Source organism: Panthera pardus, unplaced genomic scaffold (assembly GCF_024362965.1).
Source record: "Panthera pardus isolate Hobbes unplaced genomic scaffold, ASM2436296v1 HiC_scaffold_13, whole genome shotgun sequence".
In the NCBI taxonomy this organism is placed as follows: domain Eukaryota; kingdom Metazoa; phylum Chordata; class Mammalia; order Carnivora; family Felidae; genus Panthera; species Panthera pardus.
The window spans coordinates 183,983,142-183,999,390 of NW_026526688.1; positions in this window are offsets into that span (position 1 = coordinate 183,983,142).

Here is a 16,249-nt window from a genome sequence, read left to right on the forward strand (position 1 = left end):
GAAAAGACAAGACAAGTCAAGAAAAAAGAAAAAAGAAAACCACTATGAGGCGAGCCTAAGTGGATTCGGACAAGGCTGTCCTCAGTGCAGGGGTTTCTGGGCTCACCATCCCTGGTGCCTTGGAACTTCCTATTCCTCCCGCTCCCCATCTCATCCCTGCCCCACGACCTTGGCATGCTCGGGAGGAGTTACCCCAGCCTCTGTGTCCTATCTCCCTTGCAAGGATGTCCGGGTCGACAGGTCCCCTCAGCCCCCGCCGTTCACATCAGCCCTCCTCACCCCTAGCAATACTGCCTGCTGCTACGACGGTCACGTCACGAGGGCAGCTGGGCATTTTTACATTGAAGCAGCAACTCTCCAGCTCCTCTCTCTGAAGGAGACTCCTCTTCTCCGTCGGGAGTCCAGTGCACAGGAGGCTCCCTCCGCCCTTCCCCATTCACCTGACCCACAGCTGGTCCATCCATGAATCCTACGCTACTGGCTATTGTGACTGGTTCTGATGATCCAGACCAAGCAAACCAGAACCCTCCTTGGATTTTTTTTCCGGTGTTGTAATCAGCAGAAGCCATATCTTCTCTCTGGGGTCGTGAGGCGGGGAGGATTTCGGTCTGGGCTTGCTGGTAGCCACGGAGCAAGGCCCTGTGTGAGAGGCAGGAGATCCCTGACAGCGTTGTTTGCCTACTGGATCCAGCCCTGCCTGAAGCCACTCTACTAGGGCATTATGGGAGCTAGTAAATACCTGCCATGTTGCTCTTTGTTGAATGGGTTTCTGTCACTGACCACTGAGAACATCTTGATCAATACAGTTAGATAAGCCTCACATTTTGAAAATCTTGAAGAATTTATGTAGTGGGGTGAATGTGGTACAAAGTAATGTGAAATGGAGGGTAGTGTGCGGGTTAAGTTTGCAATATCCTTTTAAAATAACACCTCCTGGGGCGCCTGGGTGGCTCAGTCGGTTAAGCGGCCGACTTCGGCTCAGGTCATGATCTCGCGGTCCGTGAGTTCGAGCCCCGCGTCGGGCTCTGTGCTGACAGCTCAGAGCCTGGAACCTGTTTCAGATTCTGTGTCTCCCTCTCTCTGACCCTCCCCCATTCATGCTCTGTCTCTCTCTGTCTCAAAAATAAATAAATGTTAAAAAAAAATTTTTTTTAAATAAAATAAAATAAAATAACATCTCCTGGGGGCCTGAATAGCTCAGTTGGTTAAGAGTTCAACTCTTCATCTTGGCTCAGGTCGTGATCTCATAGTTTGTGAGTTCGAGCCCCAAGTTGGGCTCTGTGCTGATAGCTCGGAGTCTGCTTGGGATTCTCTCCCTACCCCTCTCTCTGCCCCTCCCCTGCTTGTGCTCTCTCTCTCTAAATAAATAAAGTTAAATTTTTTTTCAAAATAATGTAAAATAACACCTCCCATTTACTGAACATCTACTATGTGCCAGGCATTTTATATACTTTATCTCCTTGGCTTCTAACCACCATCCTGCATGCTGTATTATACCCATTTTAGAGAGAAGAAAATTGAGGCTCAGAGGAACTAAGAGACTTATCAAAGACCACTCAGGGCAGAAGGAAATAGAGGAGCCAGGATACTGCACTCAGGTTTTTGGTCAGGTAACCCACATCACACAGATCTGAGAGAATTGCTTACTCCTTCGTTCAGCACTTATGGGACATTAGCTTTTTGGCAGATATGGGGTAGGCACTGAGGATATGAAATGAATAAGCTAGTGCCCGTTTTTCAGCCGTTTACTGTCCAGTGGGGGAGACCCCCACTAGGGTCATTATTATAAGTTGAACTGTATCCCCCCAAGGATATCTGGAAGTCATAACCCAGGGTACCTATAAACGCAAGCTGCTGTGGGAATAGGGTCGACGCAGATGTAATCAAGCGAAGGTGAACTCATTAGCGCGGGGCCCAATTCAATATGCCTGGTGGCCTTAGAAGAGGGAGAGTTAGACCCAGAGGCACACAGGGAGAGCGCCCTGTGAAGACCGAGGCAGAGACTGGAGTAGTGCCTCGATAAGCCCTGGAACACTGAGGACCGCCCACTTCCACCAGAAGCCCCAAGAGCGGCTGGAAAGATTCTCCCCACGAGCTCTCAGAAGGAAGCCATCTTGCCAACCCCTTGATTTAGGCCTTCCAGCCTCCAGATACAGTCGTCCAGGGTGCCACTCCCAGGAGCCTCTGTTTATTTGAATCTCACCTGAGACTGCTCTTCCTGCCGTCCACCCAGCAGCTGCCCTGGGACAAGCAGCCAGAGTCCCACCCTCCCCGTCATTGCACCGGGACCCACCCTCTACGACAACTCTCCCCTCACCTGCCCTCTGAACAAACTCTGGTCCCAAAGGCTAGCAGGGGCCCCACTGTTTGCTTTGGCCAGGAAAGTGCATGGTGACAGCGGTCAGCTAATGCCAGGGAGTTACACATCCTTTGTATTCCCAGGCTGTCTGTTTCCAGGATACAGGTCTCGTGGTTTCTCCTTTGTGATTAATGTTGGAGCCATTTCTTGATGTAGTGTCTTAATAACATGGTGAAGGCACACGGGCTTTGGTGGCAACATGTGACAGTACTTTTATCTGACCAGCTCTCCCCCACCCCCAGCCCATTTCTGAGAGTCAGGTAGGCAAGAGAGATGTGAAAGGAGGCGCAAGACGAGGGGAAATAAAGTCGAATTAATCAGCGATTTGCCTAGGGTAGTGGTTAGCTATGATTTGGAGCTGCTGCCCGGCATTTTAAGCATTGGCTCAAATTCCTTACTTTTCAACTTTTTCACGACACTGACAGAACTCTTCTAGCATCAGGCATTCACCCGCTGATGTGTTTGGAGGGCAAAATACCAACTCGTTAAAAATGGTGGAGCCCTTACGAGCTAAAGCTTTCCCTGTGGGTAGACTTAAACTTTCCATACCCCAGAAGAATGGGGCAATGGCTGTCATAATTGTCTGCAGGTGGGTGCCCTCCTGTCAATACCTCAAGGCCAAGGCCCCGATTTTGCTTTCTTTTTGCACCTTTAAGAATGTCTGACAGAGTGGGTGCTTCGGGCCGGCTGGTAGGCTTGACTAAGTACAGAGATTTAATTCAGGCCATGGTGTCGCTAGTATGCTTTTATTAGGTATGGTGGTTAAGACTTTGGGCTTTGGGGGTTGGGGATTATTAGACTGCCTGGATTAGAATGCCAGCTGGCTGTGCGACTTTGGGAAGGTCAGGTCACCTCTCTGAGCTTCAGTCTCTCCCCTGTGAAATGAATTGTTAGAAAGCATCAATGAGATAATATACCCGAAGTGCTTGGCATTCAATAAAAAGTCCGCCCATATTACTAACTGGTGACCGACAAAACGCTGACCACCCAGGTTTGTCTGGCTCCAGAGCCCAGGCCGATGCCCATCTAGAAAGATCAGCATGATTTCCATTGGAACTGCTCTCCACCATGGGGTGCTTTGTCACACCCAGATGTAGGACCGGCAGCCACATGCTGTAGGAGCCACACTGGACATTGCTAAATCCTTTCCACAGATGCCTGAGCTGAGGGCCCCACGCCCCCCAAACTCACAGCCAAGAATTCCCATACTCCCAGTCTAGCTCCCAGATATCTAGGGAATGTTCTTGCCGCTTTGGGGGGAAATAGAAGCTCACTGGCCATCCATCTGTATTAGTTCCAAGCTATTCATCTGTATTAGTTTCTTGAGGCTGCTTTAACCTAGGTACCAAATACTGGATGGCTTAAAACAGACATGTATTGTATAGTTCTGGAAGCTAGAAATCCAAAATCAAGGTGCTGGCAGGGTCAGACTCTCTGTGATGGCTCTGGGGGGAGAACCTTCCTGTGCCTCCTTCAGCTTCTGATGTGGCTGAGAGTCTGTAGCCTTCTTTGGCTGTGGCAACACCAAGGCCAGTTGCACGGCCACCTTCTCCCCATGACTCCGCAAAATGTTCTCCTTGAGTGTGTCTGTCCATGTGTCCAGTCATGTTGGATCAGGGCCCATACTAATGACTTCATTTTAGGTTGATTACCTCTGAAACGACTCTTTTCCAAAGATGGTCACATTCTGAGGTTGTGGGGGTGAGGCCTTCAATCTAAGTTGGGAGACAAGTCGATTCACAACACCATCTGTGATGGTTAATTTTATACGTCAACCTAATTAGGCCACTGTGACCAGATATTTGGTCCCACACCATTCTAGACGTTTCTGTGAAGGTATTTTTTTAGAGCAGACTAAATGTTTAAATCAGTAGACTTTGAGTAAAGCCGATTTCTCTCTATCCAGTCAGTTGAAGGCCTTGGGAGAAAAAGACTGACCTCCCTAGAAAGAGAGGGTACTCTGCCTACAGACTACCTCTGGACTCAAACAGAAATCCTTCCCCGGATCTTCCAGCCTATCCTGGAAGATTTTGGACTGGTCAAGCCTCCACAATCATGTGAGCCAACTCCTTAAAATAAATTCTCTCTCTCATTCTCTCTCTCTCTCTCTCTCTCTCTCTCTATATATATATATATATATCCACAAAAATATATAAAAATATATACATATATATGTATATAGAGATAAATCTCTGTATATATGTGACATATATGCATATATTTGTATATCCATCTGTTTATATATACATATATAGATAGATCTATAGCTACCTATCTATATATATACACATATATGCATACATATATACACATACGTATATATATAGAAAGAGGGAGTTGGCTCTGATTCTCTGCTGGTTCTGTTTCTCTGGAGAACTCTGGAATACCCTAATAAGCCCATCCAAGGATCTCTGTAACCACAGGTCCTCCCTTCGGCCCCAGGATTTGGCGATGGTGCCCACAGTTGTGGCACGGCTGGGGATGCCCCACCTGGACAGTGGAAAATGACGGGGCTGTCCCTCAACCTACCCCACTGATAGACAAACTATCAGTCAACAATTGAACGAGGATTTCTGAGCCTTCAGTTTTTATTATTCCCTTAGCAAAGGAAGGTTGAACAGTTCAGTCTCAGCATGAATTGCTATAGGAGATGATGGGGAAGAAATGAGAAGAAATGTCTTAGCTTTACAAGATAACAGGATGCTGGAAGTCTCTGTTCTATACAAGGAGTTAGAGCAGAATCCCTCTTTTCAAATAACGCACAAAGTTTTAAAATCTATCATGGCAGACCCAGAGATGATCGTCTCTTTCATGGTCTTCTTATAAGGGCACTATTCTCATTCACAAGGGCCCCACCCTCATGACCTAATTACGTCCCAGAGGCCCTACCTTCTAATAGCATCACCCTGGGGGTTAGGCCTTCCACCTACGAATGGGTGGGAGGCACAAATATTCGGCCCACAGCACCAAGTCTAGATGTTTCAAGATGGCTTCACTCACACATCTGGCAGTTGGGACCGACTGTTGGCAAGGCTTCCCTCTCCATTCAAGCTCTTCTTCTTCTTCTTCTTTTTTTTTTTTTTAATTTTTTTCTAATGTTTTACTTATTTTTAGAGAGAGACAGAGTATGAGCAGGGGAGGGGCAGAAAGAGAGGGAGACAGAATCCAGGAAGCAGGCTCCAGGCTCTGAGCTGTCAGCACAGACCCTGACGCAGGGCTAGAACCCCATGAACCACAAGATCATGACTGGAGCCGAAGTCGGACTCTTAACCGACTGAGCCACCCAGGCGCCCCTCAAGCTCTTCTTTTTAACATCGTTAGCCAACGCTTCCTTACCTGGTGGTTCTGGGCTCTAAGACGGTGACAGTGGAAGCTTCAAGGTCCCTTAAGGCCTAGGCTCAGAGGTCGCCAGAACATCACTTCGATTGTATTCCTTTGACCAGGGCAAGTTACAAAGCCTCCTATGTTCAAGGCAAGGAGGAACAGATGCCACCGCTTGGCAGGAGGTGGTGCAAAGTGACATTGCAAAAGGCTGTGTGTGCACTGATGTGAGGTTCCCCGACGGCCAACTTTGCAAACAACCTCCCACGTTCACTAAGCAAATCAAACTGGTGAATGCAAAGGGCGGGTTACATCTGGATACATCGGGGGAGGTGAGAACACGATAGTGATCAGAGCCAGAGAGCAGAGGGGCATCTCGCATGTGCCAGGACATTGCCATTTATTACGTCGTTTGATTGAGAAGCCGGCATGGAAGTTTTCTGGACTCTGCCTGATTTAAAGGCTAGTCTATAAATTTTTTCCTATGAAATGAGTTAGTTGCCTCATCTCCGTAGCAGCACAGCCAGAAGCATCTGGCTGAGCCTGCTAACTTCTGTTCTTAGATTTTTCTTGGCAGAAATTAACTTTTTTTTCTTAAGAATATTTTTTTCTAGGGGCGCCTGGGTGGCTCAGTCGGTTGAGCGTCAGACTTCGGCTTAGGTCACGATCTCGCGGTTCGTGAGTTCAAGCCCCGCGTTGGGCTCTGTGCTGACCGCTCGGAGCCTGGAGCCTGCTTCGGATTCTGTGTCTCCCTCTCTCTCTGCCCCTCCCCACTTGTGCTCTCTCTCTCAAAAAATAAATAAATGTAAAAAAAAAAAAAATTAAAGAATATTTTTTTTTTTCTCTAGGCTGAGTCTTTGGGTTAGTACTGGGGATCCACAATTCATAAATTTGTTCCTCTTGGTTCATTGTTTCAAAATGAGACTTTTAATAGATTCCAAAGACTTAATAAGAGTGTTGCCTAGTCACATAATGAAGTTACTGTGCACGTGGCTGACAGGTAGTAATTTATTATTATCCTTGTCCCCGATAAGAGTCATGCCATGCACAGTGGGTGCCTAATAAATATTAGCTATAACAACACAAGCTATGGAAGAAAGTTTGTCCTTTGTGTCTTAACCAACCATTCATAATACATCTTTCCATTACCACCGTGTCTATTTTCTGTTAATTTTATCAATTATATGTCGAGGGGAGCTATAGCCGGGTGTCTTTATTATTGTTAGTTTAAATGTCCTAATTTATCCCACCACCGTGTTTTGCTTAGCATAGCAAATCACAATATTTTTCTGTCCCTGCAGTGAAAGACTGCAGTAAGTTGATCTCTCTAACAAGAGATAATTATTAGCTTCCTCGAGAATGTTACCGTACGTGCATTGCTAAGCGTTCCAGGAGGATTCATATTTCTATGAATTTTGGACAAGCGGTCAAGAAAGGACTATTTTAACATTTGTCCTGGCTCCATTTGCATAGCCATCATGGGTAATTTGTTAATGCCGCATGCATTTCAGTCTGTGGTCACACGGAGAAGAAATGCACCTCTGCCGATTCCAAAGTGAGAAGTAGACAAGTCAGAACACCGGACGACTCTGGCAGTCACAGGGTTTGCATTCGGGAGCAACTTGTGTGCAGGGTGATGCTTTTCTGAAAAGTCGGCTACGATACGGCAGATTTGCCAGCAACAGCTCGTTGATGTACAAGGGTTTCGTCCTCACATTAGCAGAGCTATTCTGGCACTTGGAATTACACAGGTTTTTTTTCTTTTCTTTTTTGGGAGGCTTGTGGGGGGAGGGCTTATTTGTTTGTTTCTATTGTTGTTGGGTACAGGCAGGGGAAGGTGAAGGGGGTTGAAATTCAGCAGAGCATTGCTGATGGAGGTCAGTAAGGCTGGGAAGTTTTTGCCAAGCTAAGGATCCAAAGAACTGGAAACCTTCTGAAGTGTCCGAGCCTGTCCACACATTGATTACACCAGACATCCTAACCAGACTGCATGTACGTGTTTATTAAAAACTGTTTATTAAATAATATATATGAATTATATTTAATATAATATAATTATATTTATATAATAATATGTACTGTTTATTAAAAATATTAAAAAATATCTTCGAAGATATTTCTAATTTTTTTAATGTTTTTACTTATTTTTGAGAGAGACAGGGCATGAGTGGTGGCAGGGGGCAGAGAGAGAAAGAGAGAGAGAGAGGGAGACACAGAATCTAAAGCAGGCTCCAGACTCTGAGCTGTCAGCCCAGAGCCTGACATAGGACTTGAACCTGTGAACTGTGAGATCATGACCTGACCCAAAGTGCAATGCTCAACTGACTGAGCCACCCAGGCGCCCTGAAGACCTTTCCAGTAAATTCTCCCATCTCAGAAAACTTTAGATAAACTGAAAGGCAAATGTTGATCTCTAAACTTGGAGTTGGAATTTGGCTGTCATTATTAAGCATTTGTGAAATACCTAGTTTAGTCATTTAGTGGTTCATTTAATCAACTAACAGATAATTGCTGAAGGTCTCCTATGAGTCAAATGCATGGCAGGCTTCGGGCATTCTAGAGGATTTGCAGTCCAGAGAAGGAGAAAGACAAGCCGATAGGCAGCTTCAACAGGATGGAATTTTTGGTAGGGGTCAGCACACGGGGCTGTGTGTGCACACAGAGACGCCCCGGGCCCAATGTCGGGGGTCTGGGTGGACCTCTCCTGAGGGCATATCCTCTCAGGGAGGGTAAGCAGCACCAGGTATGTGGGAATCAGACCCATGCTGTGGGGTTTGGGGGGGGGTTGGAAGGCTTTAAGACAGGGAGGGGCGGGACCAAGCTGAGTGAGGCGTTCAAGGCTACCCTGCTTGCAGTGAGGAGGGTGGCCTAAGATGTCGCCCAGAAGTGGGGCCTGAGATGGGCTTTTTGGACGCACACTTTCCTAAGGGATGTGCACAGGGGAAAACTGGAGAGGCGTGGCGCGAACCCGCAGAGGGCAGGCAGAGATGTGGTCTCACCTCACTCTCATCCCATGGGGAGCTCTTGGGCGTGCCAGTCAGCCTCAGGCCTCCTTCTCTGCAGTCCTGGCTGTGGGCCGCGGGCTGTCTGCAGACGGGAGGCAGGAGTGCCCCAGGCACGTCTCAGGACAAGAGAACAGCTGTGAGCAGGTAGCCACCCTGGGCAGGGGACATGGAAGGGGACCAGGAGCATCTATTTCCAGAGGGAGGGTGAGCAGGATAGGGGGCCCTCGACGTCCTCCACGTGGGGGAGACTGTGGCAGGCCATTGCTGGAAAGGAAAAGGCGAATCCGTTCTTCTACTGGAAAATGCATTAGGCTTTCTAGAGAGAGCCGCTGAGCACGGGGCGAGAACCACAGGACATTACCGGCGGTTTGGCTGAGGGTGAGACCCGAGAGTGTGTATCCATCATCAATCACGATGAAAAGAGGCCCAGAATTCAGAATTAATCGGAGGTAAAGGGAGTGGGATTCGAGTAACATTGAGGTATATATGTCAGGCAAGGCAGGGATGGGGTTATGCTAACGTTCTGAAAAGAAATGCTTCTCCCCTGTTTCCATCAGAGGCGCTCAAGGTAATTTGCAAACATTTGCAGACCAGTTTTCCCGGGGCTGAACTGCAGGCAAAGCCCCCACTGACTTCACAGGGAGCTCTCAGGGGATGCTCAGCAAGGTGAGGCCTTGGTTCTGGGTAATTAAGACTTACAGCACCCTTGTTAGTGCAGAAATCCCTGCTTGTAGCATTGAAATGCAGCGGCCCTGCAGTCCGGGAGCTTCTCGGTGGCCAGCGGCCGATAGAAGGCCACTCAAGCCGTCATTAATTTTGCTCTCCTTCACTTTCTGAAATCAGAGGATGATATCACTTTGACTTAGAGGGACAGTCACATTACAATCAGTGGAGTCCGCCTGTGTTTGTGTCAGGGCCATCTACAGATGGTCGGGTCTTCCACGGGGTGGAAGGAAATCGAAGGAGTTGGCAGAGATAGACCCCAAATCCACATTGCTTCTGAGCCACTGAAACTTTCCCCAGACACCCTACCTGAGCTTCTTTCTTACATTACTGTCCCCTTCTCTAAGACACAAAGGTGCTCATAGGTGGCCAGGACTCGACAGGAAAAAATGTCTCTAGAACACTCTTCCGATCCCTGCTCTAGAACAGGGTGCAGGAGGGATGGGTAAATGAGTTAGCAGGCGTCTATCAGACTTCACTATGTGTAAGTACTGTGCTGGCAGCTAGGAAGGGGGCTGATAATTCTAAAACACACTCCTGACCCTCAAAGGGCTTAAAAATCTTATAGAAGAGGCACATCTCTACCCAGAGACAGATACCTACAAACTAGGCTTAGCAGGACAGCTTTGGAGATAGACAGCCTGGGTCTGAATCCCAGCTCTGCCACCCTAGCTCTGTGGCCCTAGGCAAGTTCTACAAACTCTCTGTGCCTTAGTTTTCTCATCTGTAAAATGGGGATAACAATAATACCGACTTCACAGGGTCATCGTGAGGTATAGATGTATTAAGGAAAGGGCTCAAAACATGGTCATTACTCAATAAATGTGAGCAAAGCAACCAACGTTTATTGAGTATTCACTGTGCTGAGTTGCTTTCTACCCTTTATCTCATCTGATCTCTACACAACATATGATGTGGGCACCGTCACTATCCCTACTTTACCAACAAGGAAGTAGAGACTCAGAGAGGTTCAGTAATTTGTACAAAGCCACAAAGCCAGGAAGTGACAGAGCTGGGATTTGTACCCAGAGCCAAGGCACTTAGCCATCATTCTAGAACGTGTCTCCCGTAAGAAAACCAATGAGGGCCAAATGCTTTAGTTCCTCAGCGAACCAAGAGCTCCCTGGGAACCGGGACAGTCAATGGAGGTTTCTGCTGAGTCTCCCACTGGCGTATAGGAGGTTATTTATTTGTTCGGCCAGTATTTACTGGGCACATAATGCAATCAGGCACAAAGCTGGAGACATCGTGTGTAATGCGTGGTTTCTGCTGGCAGTTTAAAGGGGAAGAAGTAGGGTGCCTGGGTAGCTCAGTCGGTTAAGCGTCTGACTCTTGATCTCGGCTCACGTCATGATCTCGAGGGTTCATGAGTTCGAGCCCCATGTCAGGCTCTGCACTGATGGCGTGGCCTGCTTGGGGTTCTGTCTCTCCCTCTCTCCGCCCCTCCCGCGCTCATGTTTTTTTTCTGTCTCTCTCTTTTTCTGAAGAAATAAATAAACTTTTAAAAAAGATGAAGGGGAAGAAGGAAACCATCAAATGCTGCAGCAGCAGGGATGGGCTCCGAAAGGGTCACAGCAGGACCTTCAGGGGGGTGGACAAATCCCTCAGGATGGGACAGTAAGGAAGAAGGGAGAGGGCAGGAAAGGATTCCCAAGGAGGTGAAGGTTACGGTGCCCTGAGAGCAGAGGCTCAGAGGGATGAAACAACTGAAGGAAACCATTTCCCAAGTGTTTACTTGGCTGAAGCCAAGGGTAAAAGTGCGTATGATGGTAAGAAAGAATTATTAATAGCCAACATCCTTCGAATACTCACGGTGGGTTAAGCACATCGTACCATTTCATTTCTCTTATTTTTCCCTGGAAGTGGGCAAACTCTGGCCTGTGGGCCAAATCCAGCTCCCACCTGTGTTTTTTTTCAGCCCACAAGTTGAGACTAATTTTTACAGGGAAACATTTACGGTAGGTTTTGATGATAGGGGACACTAACTTTGAAGCTTACTTAACCTTCCCCCTCAAATAATTCTACTATTCTCATTGGCAGACCCGTATTATTAAAAAATTGTCCTTGATTATTACATTTTGAACTTTGTCAATAGCATATATTGTGGAAATTTGTTTTCTCTCTAGTTCTAAAAGTAGCTATACAATAGCCTTAATTTTGTATTTTGAGCTATGAAACCTGAAATCTTCACTACCTCGCCCTTTCTGGGGAAAGCCTGCCAGCCCCTGTTCTTTCCACATGCCCAGGATGCATCATTTTAAGGATAAGGAGACTGAGGCACAGAGGATGAGTTGACAGGACTCCTGTCGCAGGGCTAAAACGGGGTGGAGGTGGGATTTGAACCCAGGTGGTCTGGACCGCCGCACTCTGAATCCCATCTGATCCTAGTGCTGGCAGAGTTCTGGGGAAGGAAATTAGCACCTGAACTACCAGCAAAGGGAGAGGGAATGGAGGGGGACGAAACTGCCCAGATATGGGGACCAGGAAGAAGGAGGAGGTTCCCCCGGCTGACCTGATGTGTATGGACCTACACTCAGGCTGAGGGCACAGCGGGAGTAAGCCTCGTTTCCCAGAAGAGGATTTCTGATCAGGGGCATCGGATTGCTCTCTTGAATGACTTGGGCTCTTTGAATGCAGGAAATGCTGGAGGAAGAGCAGGGTTGGTGGCCGAGGATGGGACAGAGGGGATGTTCGGTTCGGACAAGTGGAGCTGGAGATTGCTGGGGGATAAATATATGCAGAAGCCCAGGAGGAGGGTGGGTCTCAGGGGCCAAGAGTAGAGTTGGGGGTCCTTGGCCATGGGGGCCGAAGTCTCAGAGAACCAGAATTCACACACAAAGGGAAGAAATTACTCCCTCTGTTAACAGGAACTGAAAGGTCTGCCTTCTCAGAATGGAGATGGGGACTTTTCATTTTTGAAGCCCTGGGATAGAGGGGAGTGGGGGACATGTTTCTGGGTTCAGTGGATCTGGGAGAAGGACATAGGGATCTTTTTTAAAACCATCTGCTTGCTTGGGACACACGGGTGGCTCAGTCGGTTGAGTGTCCAACTTCGGCTCAGGTCGTGATCTCGTGCTTTGTGGGTTCGAGCCCCACGTCAGGCTCTGTGCTGACAGCTCAGAGCCTGGAACCTGCTTCAGATTCTGTGTCTCCCTCTCTCTCTGCCCCTCCCCTGCTCATGCTCTGTCCCTTTCTGTCTCTCAAAAATGAATAAACGTTAAAAAAAATTTTTTTTAAATATATCTGTTTGTTTGTTTATTTGTTTGTAATCCCAAGCAGGCTAGGCTCCTTGCTGTCAGCGTGGAGCCCGACCCAGGGCTCTATCACACCGACTGTGAGGCCATGACCTGAGCCAAATCAAAAGTCAGGTGCTGAACCAACTGAGCCACCCAGGCACCCCAACAAGGCTCTTTGTGAAATAGGTCACCATACGATAGCTCAAGTCACACACATGCTCCAAAAGATCTTAAAAGACATATTTAAAAAACTCCGGTGTGTGTATTCCTTTAGACAGAATTATCTGGTTAACTTCAGAGGCTGCTGACTTGAGCGTGGAGATTTCCAAGTAAGAGCAGAGGGAAAATGCTCAGTATAATTGAGAACGCAAGGAGAATTTCCTTCTAGTGAAGTTTCAAAACACAAAGGAAGGAGCAGCCTCTGATTATATAATTCCTACCTGCGAAAGTAAAAATCTTTGATTATCTATTTATGCCCTGCCATGCTCAGGGCCCAGAGGAAATCAGGCAAACCTAAGAGAAACTAATCTCCACCCCTTCTCCCTTCCTCTTTCTTGTTTCCTGGCCTCGTAACCTTGCCGTGCCCGCCAGCTCGAGGCTGACTTAGGCAGATTCTTAGCCAAGGGGGCAGGTGCTCCTGCTGAGGGAGAGAGCAGGATAAAGGGCCCCGGGGCAGGGCTGAGCCGACCTCGCCAGCACAGGGGATTCTTACAGACCTAATGTTTCCCCCAAGAATTTGGGGGGCAAATAGGGAGAAAAACACCAGGCCGTGTGACGTTTTAGAGGAAGAGGTTTATCGAGGTCAGGATTGTGCCCGGTCTTTGCAACGTCTGCCTTGGTTTTCCTTGAGGCCAGTCCTGGTCTGTAGGGCTCCTGTGTGCAAGTTATAAAAAGGTGGCCCTGCTGCCCCTGGCCCCTACCCCGGAGCGAGCCCGAAGCCAGGACAAGTGGTAGGGTAGGCAGAGGGGGCCCCCACTTGCCTGCTTGGGTGAGCATGGAGACAACAGAGCACAACAGCACATCTGGCCCCCCCGTCCTGTGGGCCGCATTTATTACTTTGCAGAAAGAGCAGCATCTGGAAAGGGGTGCCACAGCAACACCTCAAACGCCGATTTGTCCTTTCCCCTGGAAAACCGATGCGGAAGCAGGCCTGGGGGCACCTGTCATTTCTGGAGCCCCGTTCCCTCCTGCATTTAACCCTCCCAGGCGCTCTGAAAACCTGCAGCCACACTTGGAGCTCCTATTCCACCAAACAAGTGATCACTCTGGCATTGTAAATGGAACCAGAGATCAAATCCACAAGATCGAGGAAATCCATGAAAAGAAAAAAAAAAAAAAAAAAGAGAGATGCGACATGGTGGTCCCCTATCTGCTACAAGAAGGAGGTTTTATGAGATGTCTTGCAAAGAGAAAATGCATGTGCATAAATATACAACAGCTGTGTAAACTAAAACAATTACCTCTCCTGATTTGAAGGGAGCATCTAATGTAGGTGGAGGCGAGACTTGTATGTTTACCTCTGAACCTGATTGGATTTGAATATCATTCCGTCATTTATGAACAGTCCCTCAAGTGCCTTGTCAGGAAGAGTCGCTTATTGAGCCACTGAAGGGAGCTGAGAAAAGTAGCAGAGAGCGTAAACGGTGAATCATTCCATGGAACCCCGGTGGCCCCACTGGTTTCTGCACCAAGCTAAGAGCTGTGCAAACGTGTTCAGCACGCTTTCCACCGCGGTCAGTGCTAACCTCAGGCGAAGGAAGAGTCACAGCCCAGTGTGAAGGAGCAATCAGACGTTTAAAATACTATGCGAGGTAAAGGTACACATTAGAGATCAATTAGAAACAAACACCCTGATGCTGCACTGACCAAGTACGGGTCTGTCTAGGGTGCGACGGGAACAGAGAAGAGAGGGTTACCCAACTTAAGGGTGCCAGGGAGATGGCAAGGCAGAGACACCCGAATGAGGTCTTCAAGACGGGTTTGAAAGTGGCAAGGGGTGTCTCAGCATGGGCAAAGGTTTGGAGACATGACTGCACGCAGCGAATAAGGGCACAGCAAGGAGCACGGATGGCTGAACGGCGCCCTGCATGCAAGAGGGACAAAGAATGAAACCGGGAAAGAAAGCGGGGTGACCGGGCCAGCCCCACGGTGACTGCGAGCCCCGAAGGTTTCCAGGCTGAGAAAAGCACATGCAGATGGGTGTTTTGGATGGACTCTTCTGACGGCCTCCCACCTACAGAGCAGAGCCTTTCGGTGAGATCCACCTTAAGCATGATACCGGGTGGTGGTGTCGTTTTTCTCACTGACTCAATGAATTCGTTTCCTAGAGTTTTTGGCTCAGTCTCAAGGGGCGTTTATAGCCTAAAACAGGCTGCAAGCCCTGGCCCCGGGGATCATGTCTGGCTGGCCACCTCTTTTTATAAATAAAGTTTTATTGGAACACAGCTGCGTCATTCCATTCTGAGTTGTCCGTGGCTGCTCTTGCCTGGTGGCTGATTTTGAAACAGAGTTCAATGGTTGCAACGGAGGGCCTGTAGGCCTGAAATAATTATGACTTGGTGCTTGCAGAGAAAATTTGCTGACCCTGGCCCTGAATGAAGTCTTTGCCCTCTCTCCCGTCAGACCAGAAACTTCGGAGATAACCCTAAAGGTCTGCCTCGTTAACTTTTGCACCATTTCCCTCTGCCTTTGTCAAGCGGCCCAATTCAGTTGCCAGTAGTGGGAAACAGAGTGGAGAATCACGGACAGAAGAGGAGGCAAGACAGTGAGCACCAGGCTGCAGGCAAGTCGGGCCAAACCCCTCCGTTTCTTCCCTGCATGGTCCCCGAGGATGAGATCAGCCTGCAGTTCATACTAGGTATAATGATTGCAGCGGAGTTAGAAAACCTTTAGCCACGTCCTCGCGGGCAGGATGGAACCAGTTTAAGTACTTGTGTTGATGGTCAAGCAGTGGCCCCCAAATGTCCAGACTCCTCTGCTGCTGCAATCTTGGGGAGATCTCCTACATGTTCTGGCAAGACTCTGGACTTAACTCCTGTCCTGTTCAGCATTTTTATTGGTATATAAATAAATCAGAAGCCATGTTACCAATGTGGAGTTTTCTCATAGCTGGGGGCTGGGGGACAGCCAATAACTGGCCCTGATACGTCGGCATCAGGATTCCAAAAAATTCTTGAAACACTCAAGCAGTGACCAACACGTGCTGTCGGCCAGAGAGCACTAAGAGGACTATGAGGTTCTACCAGGTCCACCCCTAACATTCATGACGCTGGGGCAAGAGTACAGGGGAGGCCGGCATGCCATATGTCCACACATTTAGAAGTTATAAATCAAGCTCACAAAGAGCCAGACAAAATGTATGCTGTCCTCCTACCTTGATAAATATACTTTCTTCACCACCCAGAAGTCCAGATTCAAATCCAGAATTCTCTGACTCCTCGGGGTTTTAATGCCAGAACATGGCAGCTTGGGGAGAAGCAGCCCTAGTCCCCGGCCCCCAGTCCTTGACCCGTCTTCTTCTCTCTCACCTGTTCTTGGAGTCCTCAGCAACGTATCTCTGGTGTCTCCTTCTTTGCTGCCTCACCAGTGATATCTGTCATTTGGTG